General features: G+C 38.0%; 1 protein-coding gene across 5 annotated transcripts in view; it reads left to right on the forward strand.

Annotated features, from left to right (window-relative positions):
- The window catches only part of nvy (nervy), a 322,382-nt gene that overhangs the window by 1,333 nt on the left and 304,480 nt on the right, over positions 1–16,569 (forward strand). The gene's annotated exons all lie outside the window — the stretch shown is intronic.

Genomic DNA, 16,569 nt, shown 5'->3' on the forward strand with positions numbered 1-16,569 from the left:
AATCCCCCTTTGACCTTCCTTGGCTCGTGCTAAAATACCTGTAATTTCCACCCATATCTCCTCGCTCACACAAATGCGAAAGCATGAGCAAAAGATCGAGTTGAAAAACCATTTATTTACACCTGTCACGAATCAGTCTAAATTTATGAGATCATATGTTGACAGGGAAGCGACGGCAGCAGCTTGCGTTGGAGAGTCCTATGCTGCGTTGTCGTCATGTGTGTTTTCTTCCCGGTTTTTGTTCGAAGATTCAGATGTGTTATGGACCATTCAAACGAACCGACCGGTGTGCGATGCGACGATGACGATGACGATGACGGTGATGATGATGATGATGCCGACCCTTTTGAGGTATGCAAGCATGCAGCAGAAGAGGGAGGATGGAAAAGCAGAATGTAACCATCAGCGGCAAATGTCTGCTTCAGCTGTTTTCCTGCACAAGTGTTGGTGTGTATCCGACACAGGTCCATCAGAGAAGCTGTGTTGTATAAAAAAATACACAAAACAGAAAACAGCGACGGACGATGATGGTGGGAAGAATGGGATAGTGGGATAAAGACCGATGAATTAGGAGTTTTTAATCGTTCTGTGTGTTTGGCAAATAGAGACGATAGGCAGGAGCGTCGAAGGTGATTCGTTTGGGGGTGATGAACTGAGATGTTATGGCATTTCGATGAATCTTGGGATGGTATTTCGTGAGTTTGTTCGAGGAAGACTTGATTTTACCATCCTTTTTGTATCTTGGGTAATTGGATTATTAAGATTTCGTTGGATTTCCTGCGGCGTGTCAAACGTTTTGGAGGTCTATTTATTGATAACAGAAAACATCTTCAAGATTCGAAAAATACTCCCTCTGGATTGACTCGATTGAGCGAGTTTGTGTTTGCTTTTCTACCAAGCCATATCTGCACTTCATAATTTTCCACGAGTGAAACAAATTTTAAAGACCCGATGGTTTTTTTAGACTATTTTACGAGAAAACTCGATAATATAATCCCCTTTGTGATACAACTAGCTATATTTGTATAGATTTCATAGAAAGATACCTAGTTGTAACATTTATGGGACGAGTGTAATGTCATTAGGCCGAAAGTCTAAAGGCCGAACGAATGGGTAATTTGACTGAATTTTGGAGAGGGAAAGATTAAACTTAGTATTTCTTGGAACATGTAATACTGAGAAGGAATAATGAAAATATAACAAAATCTAGAATTTTAGCTTTTGAGGGGGTTGAGGAAGAGACTTTTTAGTGACTAGCTTGAAAAAAGTGAACAATTTGGAATTTGGTTTGGAATTTTTCGATTGTTCTTTGGAGTGTTCCATTTAAGCTCTTTCATACGTGGTACCAGTTGAGCTTCCATATCTTGAAGACAGTCATCGGGACATTTACAATGGTCTTTCTGCTCGATTGTTATGTTTTCTCCATTAAAATTTAACAACCTAACTATTGGTAACGTAACTAGGGGTAGCTCTGAGTTGGTTGTTTGGTTCCATTGCAGACACTAGCTCAATGTTTTGCCTGGCTGAAATTCAATTCAGTACATAATGAATCATATCGCTGTTCCGCTGGTAGGAAGTAATGAATATCCTCATATAGAATTTGAGAAAATTGGGAATTATTCGCTTTCGATGCATATTCAGGACAAAAAAAGTGAAAGACAACCTAAATAAATCAGTCAGGGACTTTGTCGTTCATTTTTTCCCAGATATTATTGTTAAACAAGCTACACAGCAAAAAATAAATTTTAATATTACGTCCAAGAGGATGCACTTCAATCACGTCGAAAATCTCATATAATGTTTATTGCCACAAAAATAAACAAATGCAGTCAAAGCAGCGTAATGTCAGTTCATGCACTGTATTAATAATAAATTTGTCCGTTTTGGCTAGTAATATTACACCATATTACACACGATTGAAGTGCATCCACTTTGATATGATATCAAAATTATTTTCCTGTACATGTTTTACCCACTTTACTACCAGTCCCAAGAGAGCTAAAAAAAATCGAATCCAAGAATGAAAATTTTCTCTCACGAGCTCAATTTCTCACTCTTTCGTTCATAGCAGACTGGTAGCACACGTAGCTTAAAATATAAGGAACAACTTAGTCAAAGATGTATTATGGAAATATTAATAAATTATGTGTATTCTGCTCGTATATTGCAAAAAAAATACAGGCAGCTTATGCAACGTATCAACTAGATTACCACTAAACATAAAAGTTCATGTTTTGCACAGTCCAACATCTGTGAATTGTGAAGGTAAATTGTAACAATTGAATAAACGCCAATGATTTTTTACACTTAAAGTCCGAGATGTGCAGCGAGCATTTCTCACTTCATTTTTACAACGCACAAACAAATACAGTTTATTACTAGAATTAAAATCTACTTTTTTTTACGTATCTATAACAAGCTTAAACTCTATTCTATGTACTGCTTCAAAAATAACTATGTTACGTCAACTGTGTGCGAAGTTATTAGCAAATGAGCAGTTCGCGACAAAAAATGTGTATGCCAAGCATGCACATGGGATCAGAATAGCAATTTGCAATCGAGGGTGAGACCAAGGTAGACTACTTCACTCGACCATTCAATGGGAGTGCTATCAAGATTGATCTTGACGTGAGCAGGCGGAACAAGTCGAGGTGAATTTGAGTGTGGAAACAGAATGGTTTGTGCTTTAACTGCATTGATAATCACTCTCTGAATGTTTCACCTGTTTTTGACGTTACACAGGCTGGTACTTTTGGTTCAAATTTTCATATACAAAATGCTCATGTCCATTTAGAATCCGGAATAATAAAATCATCTGTATCTCGGTAACGGATTGACGTACAAATAAGGTTAATGCATCAAAACAAAAGTAATTCACTGTACTTTTAGGAAACAATATCAATACAAATCATTTATCTTCGTTTCTAATGAAAATTCGCACTTTCTTCTTTATTCCTCCCATCAAACGCTGCACACCTCCGGAGTCAACTTCCTTGGCACATTTGTTCCACATTTTGGTCATCTGAATCGCGTCCCGAGCCGTTTTTCCACTTTTCTTAAGCTTCCGCTTCATTATTGCCAAAAATCTCTCGATGTCCCAGAGCTGCGGGCAGCTTCGAGTCCATCGTCTTATTCGTCACGAACACTTTGGTCTTTGCCCTTGCCAAATCATCAGTTTTTTTTTTGGCAAATTTGTCCATAAAAGCAAACTTAAACTTCGCAGGAACATCTCCTCGTGCCGTCGCCATGTAGAATTTTTGGCCAGGAAGCTGTCCGAAATCCATTTTGACGTAGGTTTCATCGTCGATGAGCAGGCATTCTTGGTACTTCGTCAAAACCTGCTGGTAAAATTTCCGAGCTCGAGTTTTGGTGACGAAAAATTGCTTCAACGTTCTGTTTGGTTGCTTGCTGGCTCGATAAGAACGATATCCTGCTCGCAAACGAATTCTTCGAACGGTACTGCGAGCAGCAGCGTATTTTAGTGCGATTTCATTATCTGATAGTCCAGGGTTTGCTCTGACGGTTCTCAACACCTTCTGGTTCAGCTTGCGGTCATATGTTCCACTACGACGCTTACCTTGAGGCACTCGATCCACGCTCTTTCGCTCCCTGAAACGTTTGACCACATCATACACGGTTGATCTGGCGATTTTCAACGTTTTTGCGATTTTTGTTGCGGACCACGTTGGATTATCAATGTGGGTGTTCAGATTTTTTTCTCTTCTCTCGGCTTCCATCTGGAATAATTATTGACTCACTGCACGAAACACCGTGATATTTATAGTAAACAAACCGCTGTAAAATAATTCTTGCAGCGGTCACTTTCCGTGCCGCTGCAACACAATAAGTGATACCGGATTCTAACTGGACAGAACTTTACATTCAAAAGCGAAACTATATAGATAAAAATGAATTTCTGTCTGTCTGTCTGACCCTTATAGAAACTACTGAACCGTTCGGCGTGAAAATTTGTATGCAGGGGTTTTTGGGGCCGGGAAAGGTTCTTATGATGGTTCGAGACCAAATGAAACAGAAAAATATAGCATGATTTTTTGAATCGGCGCATAAACTTAAGCTAATATTGAATCCCGAACAAGGGCGGGCACACTCAGCAAAGTTGTTACTCATTACTTTAACTACAAGTTTTGAAAATCTGAATCAAATCGAGAATAAGTAAACTTTTTATGATCGATAAAGTGTGGGAGTGTCATTTGTTCATGTATTATATCAAAATTCCCCATACAAAATTCTAACTAAAAGCGCCAGTTCATCATACAACCAAATGAGCTAAAACTTTCAGATAATGGGTTTTTCACCTAAAGGCACAAATCTAGGGGTTGGCCCGTGGAAAATTAGAACTTTGGTTTTTGTGGGTCAGTCTACGCCTAGCAAAAGAAGTGTTCTTCCAGTTTTCCTTCACTTTTGAAGATTCCCCCTCTTTTAGCTCCATTCTAAGAGATGCAGCCGATAAGCCACAAAAGGGCTCTGGCCCTATGAACTTATGAGAAGATCCGAGTCTTGCTAGTGCATCAGATCTTTCATTTTCGTCAATACCGCAATGACCGGGAACCCAATATAAGTTGACTTGATTATGACAAGGCGATTTTTGAAGTGATTGAACACACTCCCAGAAAGCATTGAGAGCAGCTTGACTGTCGGACATGATGCATATATTTGAACTCTTATAGCTTCTACGCAAACATATAATAGAACACTCTACAAATGCTTGGATTTCAGCTTGGAACACAGTTGGCCATCTGCCCTTAGGAACCGATATGTCTATCCCTGGGTCAGTTACTCCTGCTCCCACTTGATTGTTCAATCTTGATCCATCTGTATAAAATACAATCGATCCTGGATGAAGCACTGGACCACCAATTTGCCATGAATTACGACCAGGGTTAAATACTTGAAAAAGTCGATTGAAGTTGTATCTTTTCTCCATCCAGTCTTCGTTGTTCCTTACTAGAGAGTTGATACTAACAATTTTTTAAATCCTAAGATGTCCTCTAAGGTCTCCTTTAAAAAGTTTCACTGACCTTGCAATCCTTATAGCAAACTTTTCGGCTTCTTATTATACAAATTGATGCAATGGTAGCACATAAAGCAAAGCATTCGATGGTGTACTTATAATTGTACCTGTTATTGAGAGAGTTGCTAACCTTTGGAGTTTTTCTAACTTTCTCTGAAAAACACTCTCTTTTGTTTTTAACCATCAGACCAATGCACCATAAGTAATCCTGGGTTTCACAATTGCCGAGTAAATCCAATTGATCATTTTCGGTTTCCGTCCCCACTGTTTACCGAATGTTCTTTTGCATAACCATAGAGGATTGGTAGCTTTGTTTATTGCCTGCTCTAGATGCATGTTTCAATAAAGTTTTCTATCAAGCATTACTCCAAGATATTTGACAGCATTAGAAAGTTCCAAAAGTGTGCCTTTCAATCTTAAGTTGTCTAATGAAAATTTCTTTCATCGCGTAAATGGCACAATAGTAGTTTTAGAAGGATTTATATTCAATCCTTCCTTATCACACCATGATGAGACAATTATTACTATATCATCTGCGAAGCCAACTATTTCGAAGCCTTGGGCTAATACATTTTTGAGAAGATCATCAACTATTAAAGACCACAATAGAGGTGATAACACGCCTCCTTGCGGGATTCTTTGGTTGCTCTTACGCTTATGAGTGAGCTACCAAGGTTTGCTGAATATTTCTCCTTTTGATAACATCTCATTAATCCAATTTACAATGCTTTGATCGAAACTACGTTTCATCATAGCGGTAGTCATTGAATCGTGAGATGAATTATCGAATGCACCTTCAATGTCAAGGAACGCTTCAAAAGATCTTTCTTGTTTTGTAACAACCGTATGGAGTGCTGTTACTGATGACTTACCTTCCTTGTATCCAAACTGATATTTGCTCAGAGGTTTTCTTACTAGATAGGGTATACGTCCCTAACCTCGGTCTAATATGCAGCCATAGATTACGTTTTTAATCATAACTCATCAATTAATTTACCTGCAAACGATATTCTACTGCTAAATGGTATGCTTAGATATGCTTATCATGTCGTTTGCTATCAGGAACCGCAAAAAGTTGAAAAACTTACTTTTTTTAAGACAAAAACTCACCAGGGAAATGTATGTAATATCGGTCTATTGTCCCCAAATTGGGTCTATTTATGGATGCAACTTCGTCCTATCCTGTTTGATTCTCAAAAAAAACGCTCTTGGTAACGTTTTCTTATGTATTTTTTTTTATCACTATCACTGTTAACTTAATACTCTTCATTCCTCAAAACATTTCTTAGAGAAAATTTTACGAAAACTACATTAAATCACTCAAGTTAAAAATTAAAAATTAAAAATTTCGCTTATCGTCTTTCGACCGCAGAATATCTAAATCAAAACATTGTGATGTTCATTATACAGATTTGGCAGAAAAAATCTCCCTTCCTGTTCGTTCCTTATCATCCAAATGCAAACCACATTGTTGACGTTACTCTTATTGCTATATGCTGTCAAATGAATTTCATGGGCCAAAGTTAGGAACATAGAAAAGAAATGTGTCCCTAAAGTTGGGTCCATGATTTACTTGTGAAAACGTTGTTAAACAATTAAAATAAACATAAAATATTCAAACAGTAACTGTGAGTTTTACGTCTAGTGTGTATTATCAGGTAATTCCATTCAATAAATGCCATAATCAGGCCATTTGATGATCGTCAGTGCAACCTTCCCATCTTAACCTTAGAAGTCATGGCGGCTAAAAACTCCGAACAGAGTGATATTCTCAACCAGTTTTATTACTTACGAGAGCTGAAAATGTATTGAAATGTTGTGATATAAATTGATTTGTGTGTGGTACACATTTATCAATCATCAGTGATCAATATTTTCCTTATTTTTTGTGTAATATTCCTTAATTAATTATTTATTTGCGTGATAGGCCGAATGAAAGGACTAGACCCACATTACATACCGTAACCCTATGACGACAAATTTTTTTTCCATTATGTTTAGCACAATAGACGATAAGCTTATTGGCCTGAAGGATCATGGTGAAGTTTTATCCTTTTTATTTGTCTTGGGCATAACAGTACCCCGCACTTGTCGCCACACTGCAGATATATAGCTGAATATTAATCTTGCTCGAAATAGCTTTGTTAATATAGACGTTAAAACCGCTTTTCCCTTCTGTAGTAATACAGGAAAAATTCCATCCCTACCTGGTGATTTGAAAGGTTCAAAGGATAATAGCCAAATTCAACTTTCAACTTTCAGTAAAGATTTTGTTGCCCAAAGTGCAAGCATCCGCTCTTGTTCTGTCTAACTCAGTCGTTTCATTCAATATTTCATGAATATCCGTCCTGGTATCATCGATATCAATTGCTGTTGTCGTTGCGTTTTGCTTTTCGTTTGAATTAGTAATAGAACATGGAAAATGCGTCATCATTATAAAATCTAACGTTTTATTTGTAGAAGTAGTAAAAGAGCCATGCTCTTTTGTCAAAGTGCCCAACCCTTTGGAATGATCTTTAGCGAGTATTTTCTGCAAGCTAGCAGTTGCTGGAGTATTTTCAGTGAATCCTCTTTGATCTCCGAAAATTCCTGATTATAAGCGGTGAGGGATTCCACACATTGTTCTCACCATTGTGTTCGTTTAGCGCTGTTGAAAAGTTTTCGGGTCTTTTTACGAAGTTTTTTTAGCCTGTTGTTCCACCAAGGTACATCCCTATTTGTAGAGCGTTCCTTTATTAAGCAACTCTTATAAAAGGCATTTTGGATCAAACTTGAGAGTTGTTTAGAATTATTCTCAAGTTCTTCACAATTGTTTGTTCCAATTACTATCGTGTCTCTTCCTGCCTCTAGCTCTACATTATAAAGCTCTCAGTCTGTTTTCCTAGGATATCTAAAAGTTTGTGTGAGCTGTTGACCAGTCTCATATTCAAATAATGTTTGCTTGTGATCAGACAAAGATATTTCGTTTGATACATCCCAATTTTTGGTTTTGTTCGTGATTATTGGACTACACAAAGTCAAATCAAGAACTTCTTGTCTAATTGCATTTATAAAGGTTGAATAATCTCCTCTGTTATATATGTCTTCATCACAGCATCACAGCAGAATTTAACATAACTTGTATGTGACCTCATAATTTGAAATTGTACCTCAAAATCACATGAACCTTATCTGTAAAATGAAAGCTATATGATATCACACATAGATTTTTTATGTTATGTAATACTCTGATAAAAATAATTAATTTTGTTATTTGAAAAATAGTATGTGCATTCCCAATAGCAACTAGGGGAATTTACGTATTCTCGTCAATCTAAGCAGTGTCCACACTTCTATTAGCATTTTCTCAGCGTCACGCACATATATGACGTGTCTGTTGGTTTACATTCATCTGCTGTTTGCTTGTCTATCCATTTTAATCGACAGAATTCTTCAAAACTGTTTGAAAGCGTTTTTACAACGCTACAAACTTCTCATGTGAGTGTGACTATTGTCGGCAGCCTCGTTTTCTTCGGCAACCTTCCCATTAGAACTGCGTGTTAACCAGCTGTTCTATTATCGGCAACTTGAAATCAACCCCATTTTAGAGTACGTATGCTTCATTTGAAGAAAAATCTGCCATAACAGGACTGCTCAGACGTACACATACAATCAGATTGAAGCTGAAAGACTAAAGAATCGTTTGGATGCATTCAGGGAAGTGTGTTGATGGGAAAACATAGTGAAATTAACGTTTAAATTTTGGTTGCCGAAAACAGTCAATGGGTGCCGAAGCCGACATTTACCCTATGTGAAAACTTTTTTCAGCGTAGAACGTGTTTGAATATTTTAGAAATCGTTAAACTTGTTCCAAAGATAGTACCGGATATTTTTGCATCACCATGATACTAAATCCGACCTAAAATTAATAAAACTCATTTGGCCCATACATAAATTCAGAAAATTTTCAATAGTGACCAAAAATATCCATTAGTACCGTCCCAATGACGCGTTTATCTAGATAAAATTGATAAATAACAGATTTTTCGCGATGGGCCCAATCTTAGATCCATAGGCCAACATTAGAGCCATTTCCCCTACCTTAAATCACATGAGAATTCATCTATCACTTCACCTCATATGAGCACTTTTGTCGGAATTTCGATTAGTAAGAAGGATCAGATCTCAACAAAGGTAGATTAATTCAGGATAAAAATGTATTGCTAGGCTTAATCTAATCAAAAAGTGGATTTCAGCAAAGTTGTAGCTGATAAATTTTCACATTTAATAAAATTATGAAATTTTCCGTAAATTATTATGGCAAAGTTCCAAGACATTGAGAACATAACGTTTACTTTACCTATAGTAATTCCCATATAAACTTCAAAGAGCCAGTGCAGTATGAGTTCGCATTTGATTAGACTTCAAGGTAATTAGTTATTAATTAATTTCGAAGATGATAACTTTCTGATATGAACTATGCACTTATGACATATTAGCCTGGATTTTTTGTCCTAATATTCGCGAGAAGCACACCAATGCTCAGTGGTCCAGTAATGCAATCTAGCGGAACGAAAATAATAACTACAAATCGTGTGATTTTAGTGATTGTGGACAATGATTTTTGGAATGAAAAGTGCCATTTTTTGGTACAAATAATAATGTACTAAACTTGTACTAAACTGCTATTCAAAGTATAGCTTTTTAATAATTCAATTTGGAGAGTTGGTGTCTTTGACAAAGTTTTTTTTTAGAAGTTATGCGAAAAACACGCTACTACGTTAAAAAAATAAAACGCAAGAAACAATTCCTGACCGATTTGAAGTTGTTTCATATTAAATAATCGATCGAGAAATGATGAAATAAGAGAATTTTAAAATTATTAAAAGTGTGGGGATGTTATGTTTTAATACGCTTGTCGCACTATCTGTAGCTCATAAAAAATATAATGCGTTGTCATAAAATGACCTAGTGCGTTCCCTTCAGCGCTGTAACTATTACATACAAGCATTACATCAGTTCTGAAATGAACTTGAATGTCACAAACTTGTCCATGGATCAAAAGCTCCAAGGAGTTCCAATCTAAAATTTCTTCTACATACATTCAATACAGAAAGCTAACAGCCCTGCAAATTGGAATTTTGCGCGTTCTTGAAAGATGTGTCAAATGTATTGGTTTTTGTTCAATCTCATTTTTTCTTGGAGTTGTTTATGTCTATTTGGTTATTAATCCGGTTAACATTTTCGAAGGTGGCCAGGAACACGATTATCCGTTTCTAAAGAAATCAAACCATCTATGCAGAAGAAGCCCTGAGAGAACTGCATCCCATCCCCATCTATCCAACTGGCTGTACGTCATACTGCTGTACTGACTGTGATTTGCCACTGACATACGGTTTCGAAAACGAAGAGGAACCAAGATATTCCATTGTTTGTCGTATTCGAAAAAGCACAAAAGAAAGGGCAATCGCTTGATCCCCCTTCTGATGAAATTCAATTGAGCAATCAATTTGATATGCTTATGGATGATGAAAATGATCCATCATCCAGGTGAAATTCCATTAAACATTCACGGCTTAATGTGAAAAGGAAAGTGGTAACCACCTACTATATCCATTCTCTTCGCACGGAACTTTTAAACTCCGCTAAATTTAAGTTTTCACTTCAAATTGGGCGTCGGGATGAATGCCGTGTATTGGCTGAAGCGTTGGACGGATTCAAGCGTCTTCTCAAGTATCGTACTCAGAAGTAACACAAAATTTTCACTTACTGCACCAAATCTGAACGTCTGTTCAAGGTTGTCATGAAAGGTCTGCCCAGTGGTGAATCCCTGGATCTAATCAAAGATGAATTGAGAAAATTACTTGACGTTGAGTCTGTTCAAGTAGTCAAAATGAAAATAGAATCCCGTCCTGGCGATTCACGCAATGAGATTTCTAATGATTTTTGTTTAGTTCGCTTCAAGTCTAGTGAACTAAACAACCTTAAGGCCTGAGAAAAAGCTAGCCTTATGCTCCATATCCGAGTGAAGTGGGAACATTTCAGGAAGACTGGAATACTCACCCAGTGCCGTAAATGCCAGGAATGGGGTATGGGACTAAAACTTGCTACATGTCAGCTAAATGCATGAATTGTGATGACTCATCTCACGCAAAGGACGACTGTCATGTGAAGGAAGATCATAAGAAATTGTGGTGAAAAGCGCAATTCCAATTTTTTGAGAATGTAAGACACGCAAAGCAATCCTACAATCTCTTTCTTAATGCCAGGTAGGAATCGCTCCACCTTCCAGACCAGGTGCAAATACCTCTGCTGTTAACAATGGTCAGCGAAAAACAAAGTCTACATTCGTATCCATAGGTACACACAGCTCATATGCTTCAAATTCTTCATCTATACCTGCTTCCCTCGCCGCTGACAATGTTCAGCGAGTAAATGGAGCTACCTATGCTGCTATTGTACGGGTAGGAATCCAAATACTAGCCAACGTAATTCTACCGGAAATTTTGAAAATTTTGACATAGGAAGCATTACTGCTCCTAAAATTGAATTTTTACAGAAATCATTAATTGACATGATTACTGATATGCTTAAATCTAACTCCATGTTTGATGCTATTCAAACTGGAGTAAAATTAACGAATAATATCGTCGTGACTTGGAAATTCAGTAATGGATTTTAAATCATTAAATATTTTGAACTGGAATGCTCGATCTCTTAAAGATAGTGAAGACGAGCTATTTAACTTTTTGAGAGACCATAAGATTAAGAGGGACGCAAATTATTTCAATTATAGAAATAATCGTCTTGATGTACCTTGTGGTGGCGTTGCCATAATTGTTCATAGAAGTATGAAACATCAAAGTCTTTCTTCATTTGAATCCAAAGTTTTTGAAGCTTTGGTAGTTTCGGTCGAAATAAAATTTGGACAATTTACGTTAATAGCTGCATATTTGCCATACCAAAGCGTAGGCCAGCAAAAGAATGTTCTCAAGGGTAACCTTTAGAAACTTACCCGTCATAGGTCTAACTTCTTCATTATTGTAAAACACCGCTCATGGAATAATGCTCAAAGCAATTCAATTGGTGATATTCTGTTTGATGATTGTTCTACAGGTAATTACACTATTCAATATCCAAATAGCCCAACATGCTTTTGTTCAGCGAGAAACCCGTCTACTATCGGTTTGGTCTTAACTGATTCATGTCATCTTTGTAGCCAATTGGTTTCCCATGCTGACTTCGGTTCTCATCACCTTCCAGTAATTATTCAAATATCCCAAGAAATAATTTCTAATCCCAACAGCTCTACTTTCAATTACAACAGAGCTTATTGGAAGTAATTTATGGAATATAGCTTTGATCTAAACATTTCCAAACCAAACATGATGTTAATTATGCTCTTGAATCTCTGACTACTTCTATTGTTGAAGCAAGAGCTGCTTCAGTACCAAAATGCGAGGTTAAATTCGATTCAATTATAATAGACGATGATCTTCAGCTCTTGATCCGTCTGAAAAATGTCCGTAGGAGGCACTATCAAAGAACACGCGATCCTGTCATGAAAGTTATCTGACGGGATTTGCAAAAACAAATTAAAAATCGATTATCTGACCTGAGGAACAAAACATTTGAAATTAATGTTTTGAAATAAGACCCAAGTTCCAAACCCTTTTGGAAGCTCACAAAAAATTTGAAAAACCGCAAAAACCTGCGGTGGTAAAATTTTGATCACAAATTCGGTAAAAGATCAGAAACGTGCTAAGCTATTCGAGAGTTCCCATAATTTCAGTTCGCGTCTTACTGAGAATCAGGTTGCTCGGGATTATCTAAATATTTTCTATCGGGAAAAGATGTTTGATGATTCCTGGGACTGATTTGGACGAATTGAGATCTCCAACTGAAAAAAAAAATCAAAATATGAAAGCTCCTGGTGATGATGGAATTTTCTATATCCTCATCAAAAATCTCACAGAGAGTACCTTGTCTTTCTTGGTCAAATTATTTAACAGATATTTCCTTTTGACATTTTTTCCTGATAAATGGAGAAATGAAAAAGTTGTTCCAATTTTGAAGCCGGATAAAACCCAGCTGAAGATTCTAGCTACCGTCCAATAAGTTTGCTTTCTTCAATAAGTTTATTTTTTGATAAAATAATTTTGAATAGAATGATGTTTCATAAGAAGACATAATAATATTGACAGCAACTATCTAGGACGATAATTTTGAACTTATCTGTATACCATCAGAAATGCCTTGATCACATGAACAACTTTGTTAGCAACATCCTAGGTGGTCAGGACTTTGATATCAAGAACATACGGGTTAGGGTGGTTCAAAATATTGATTTTGCTCCACCAAGCTCAATTTAAATCATCATACCCTGATCATTCTCCGTAAATTTTGGCTCACTTGGTTGTGATCTCATACTGCACTGGTCCTTTAAAGTTTATGTGGGAACTTATATGGGAAAAGTGAACTTTTAGTATTGCATGTAGCTCACTTACTCCCTAGCGCTGCGTAAAAAGAGAATACTGACGAACTTATCTATTTATCATCCAGAAAGCCTCAGTCACCTAAACATGTTTGACGATGACAACAGCTTCCTCGATGGTTAGGATACGTAAACAAATATTGTGAAAACGCATTGCATTTACGTCAGAAAATGATTCCAAGACGTTACTGAGAACGAAAGGAAATTGCCGGAAGCTACTGATATTTTTTTTCTACACTAGGTACATGAATCATTCGGGGACAGTACTATACTATTTAAAGTTCGTCTGGAGGTCTTATTGATCCACCGCAAATTTGGAAATCAACATTCAACCGATATATGCTTGCCAAAAAAAAAAAAGGCTCTCCCCCCAAACAGGTACAGCCCCAAAAAGGATCCTTTCAACCGCAAAGACGCACATGCCCGGTCAAAATTTCCTTCCGAAACCCGAAACGTGCAATCACAAAAACCTGTTTGCACAACCGAGTGGAAAGATCTCGGGAAAATGCATTATGCAAACCGTATGCAGGCACAAGCACTGTGCTCTGGTGATGGTAGTTCCTACTACCTACTCGACAACCGTAGAGACAAAACACACACAGAGCGACGCACGCAGTTTTAGCCAAGGGTGGAAAGATAAAGCAAACACAAACCAAACCACCTCCAACAACCCGAAAAACTGCATGCTGCACACACATGTGTTTTTCTTGCCATGAAATAATATAGCATCCGTCGTTTACTCTTTTCGGGAGTCAAACCGGCAGGGGGACCATGAGAGGAAAACGTGTTTCTATCTTTTGCGAAAGTATCCCATATGTGAGCAGGCTGGCGTAGACCAAACCGACTCAACCCAACTCGTCCCAACAACAATAACAGCAGAAAACGTCTATGATGATGATGATGACGACGACGACGACGTTTTGAGAGCATCAAACTTCGTCAACGTTGCGTCGTAGTGATAATCATTGTGCTTGAAAATGCGGGAGTAAATCAAAGAATGATATACCGTAGCGCCCAGGGGGATGAGGCGACCGGGTTGGCCTTCATCTACGACGGCACAGTGCTCTGAACTTCGAACGCACATGAAGGTATGAACCATCAGCTCAGAGCCCTCATACTGTTGAGTTTGTTTCATTTCATCATCATCAGCTACCCCCATCAGAAGCAGAGGCTACGAACTTTGAAGCGTGAGAAAAGAATCGTAGATAACGAGAAGGAATTCACCTCCACTCCTAAATCTTCATTGATGCTTTGGCATGGTTGAATTTTCTAGGCATTGCCCACATGGGAACTGGTTCGATATTCAACCCTGTTTCAACCGTCAATCTTAACCAAGTCTTCGGAGCACCGCATCGAACCAAATGATACGCAGCAACGTTATGGCATTGTCCATTCCAAAAGAACCCCGCTGATGTTTCCGTATCGTCCGAAACTATCCATGTCTTTTGCTTTCACCGAACGTACCCACAGCAATCGAGAAGTAGTGGGGACCTTTTTTCCTCCTTTCATCGACCAGCTAAACAACTAACCGAACTGGAGCCTGCTGCAGCAGACGTGCAACGCATTTTCCAAAAATCTCTTTGTTTTTGCACCATCATCCTTCCATCGTCATCATCATCGTCGTCGTCGCCACTGTTCCGTTTCTGTGAAGAAGGAGCAGCGGAAAAGTGGGCAGTTGGGATGCCACCTGCAGTTTTTCCGGAAAACTGCTCCAAGCAACTTCGCAGAGAAAGCCGCAGTTGTATTTTAGAGCAACCAACTGCTTCCTTGTGGACCCCACTACTGCTAACTCAGTCAAGTGCGGTGGTATGAGAGACGTATCACTTGCACTGTTTTTGGGTACGTACCGCCAAGGTATGGAACCTACCACAGTTGCAGCAGGCTCCAAATTGATTCCTTTGCTTTGCTCCTGGAACGACATCGAATGGCTCACGATAACGGGTGGTCTCGGGTGTGTTTTTACTGGCATAGCGGAAGCGACGGGAAACATTCTAATCTTTATGTCCAAAACGTTTTTCGGATTCTTTTTTTTTCTTTTCTACGAAGGAAGAGAAGCTTTCCATCGTACGGTTGCAATCAAGCTCGGCAATTTCGGTCGGTGGAGGGAATGTGGATAAATGCGTATGAAATGACTCAGTGGTTTGAAATGGAATTATCTGGACATATTTGCTCTAAATTCCCCTTTCTGTCACATATTGTCACACATTCTCGACAACCGCTTTGAACATTTCGTCACATTATTACAACCCCCTCCCCGGTAATTATTTCAAAGATTGTTTGGCAACGAATTTTTGATATCTCTTATTTATTTCCATCCAGGTTTAACCATCCTAGTGCATTACAAATCTTTAACTTTTTAACGAAATATGATAGAGACCTGAAATTTCCTGACGGAAAAGAACATTTTGCTGTCAAAAGAAGCTTTCAGCGACCTCTAGCACAACCTAGCACCGATGTGCAAGCAGGCTTTTGAATTTACATAAGCATTCACGCGTGCACTCCATCAAACGAACACACATCTCAACGTGAGTACAATGTTTATGTTCGTTCATCGTTTGCTTCATAGTTTAAACATTGTTCGAACTCAAGGGCAGTAATCAAATGGAAATAAATTTAAAAAAAATTATAAAAGGGAAAAAAAGTCTGGCTCGAACCATGAACTTTGAGTGCATTAGACCTGCGTGTTCGCCACTCGTCTGTCATTACTCTGAAAGATGTGTAGGCTAAAGGCGTATAAGAAACGTTCATCGATTTCGTCTGCCTTTTCTGTTGCAACATAGCAAGCCTCGATGTTCACACTTGGGTACAGGAACGAAGTATTACGTTCGATGTGCAGAGTACACCTGAGTTCGAAAGACAACACGTGCGTTCAATGAACGCGCACTGAACAAATTGGAACTCAAGATCAACGCCGTCTGCGTTTCGTGAAGACTGCCTCTAGGAGTAGAGCTACAAAAAAAAGTGATACATTGTGCATTAGCGGGCCAAAACAAAAAAAAAAAAAACCCAGACTACAACTCGATACCAAAAATAAATTTTTGATCCAATTCTAGATCTATTGATG

The sequence above is a fragment of the Ochlerotatus camptorhynchus genome, unplaced genomic scaffold (genome assembly GCF_037179485.1).
Source record: "Ochlerotatus camptorhynchus isolate MF236.1 unplaced genomic scaffold, CSIRO-AGI_Acam_v1.1 ptg000077l, whole genome shotgun sequence".
Classification (NCBI taxonomy): domain Eukaryota; kingdom Metazoa; phylum Arthropoda; class Insecta; order Diptera; family Culicidae; genus Ochlerotatus; species Ochlerotatus camptorhynchus.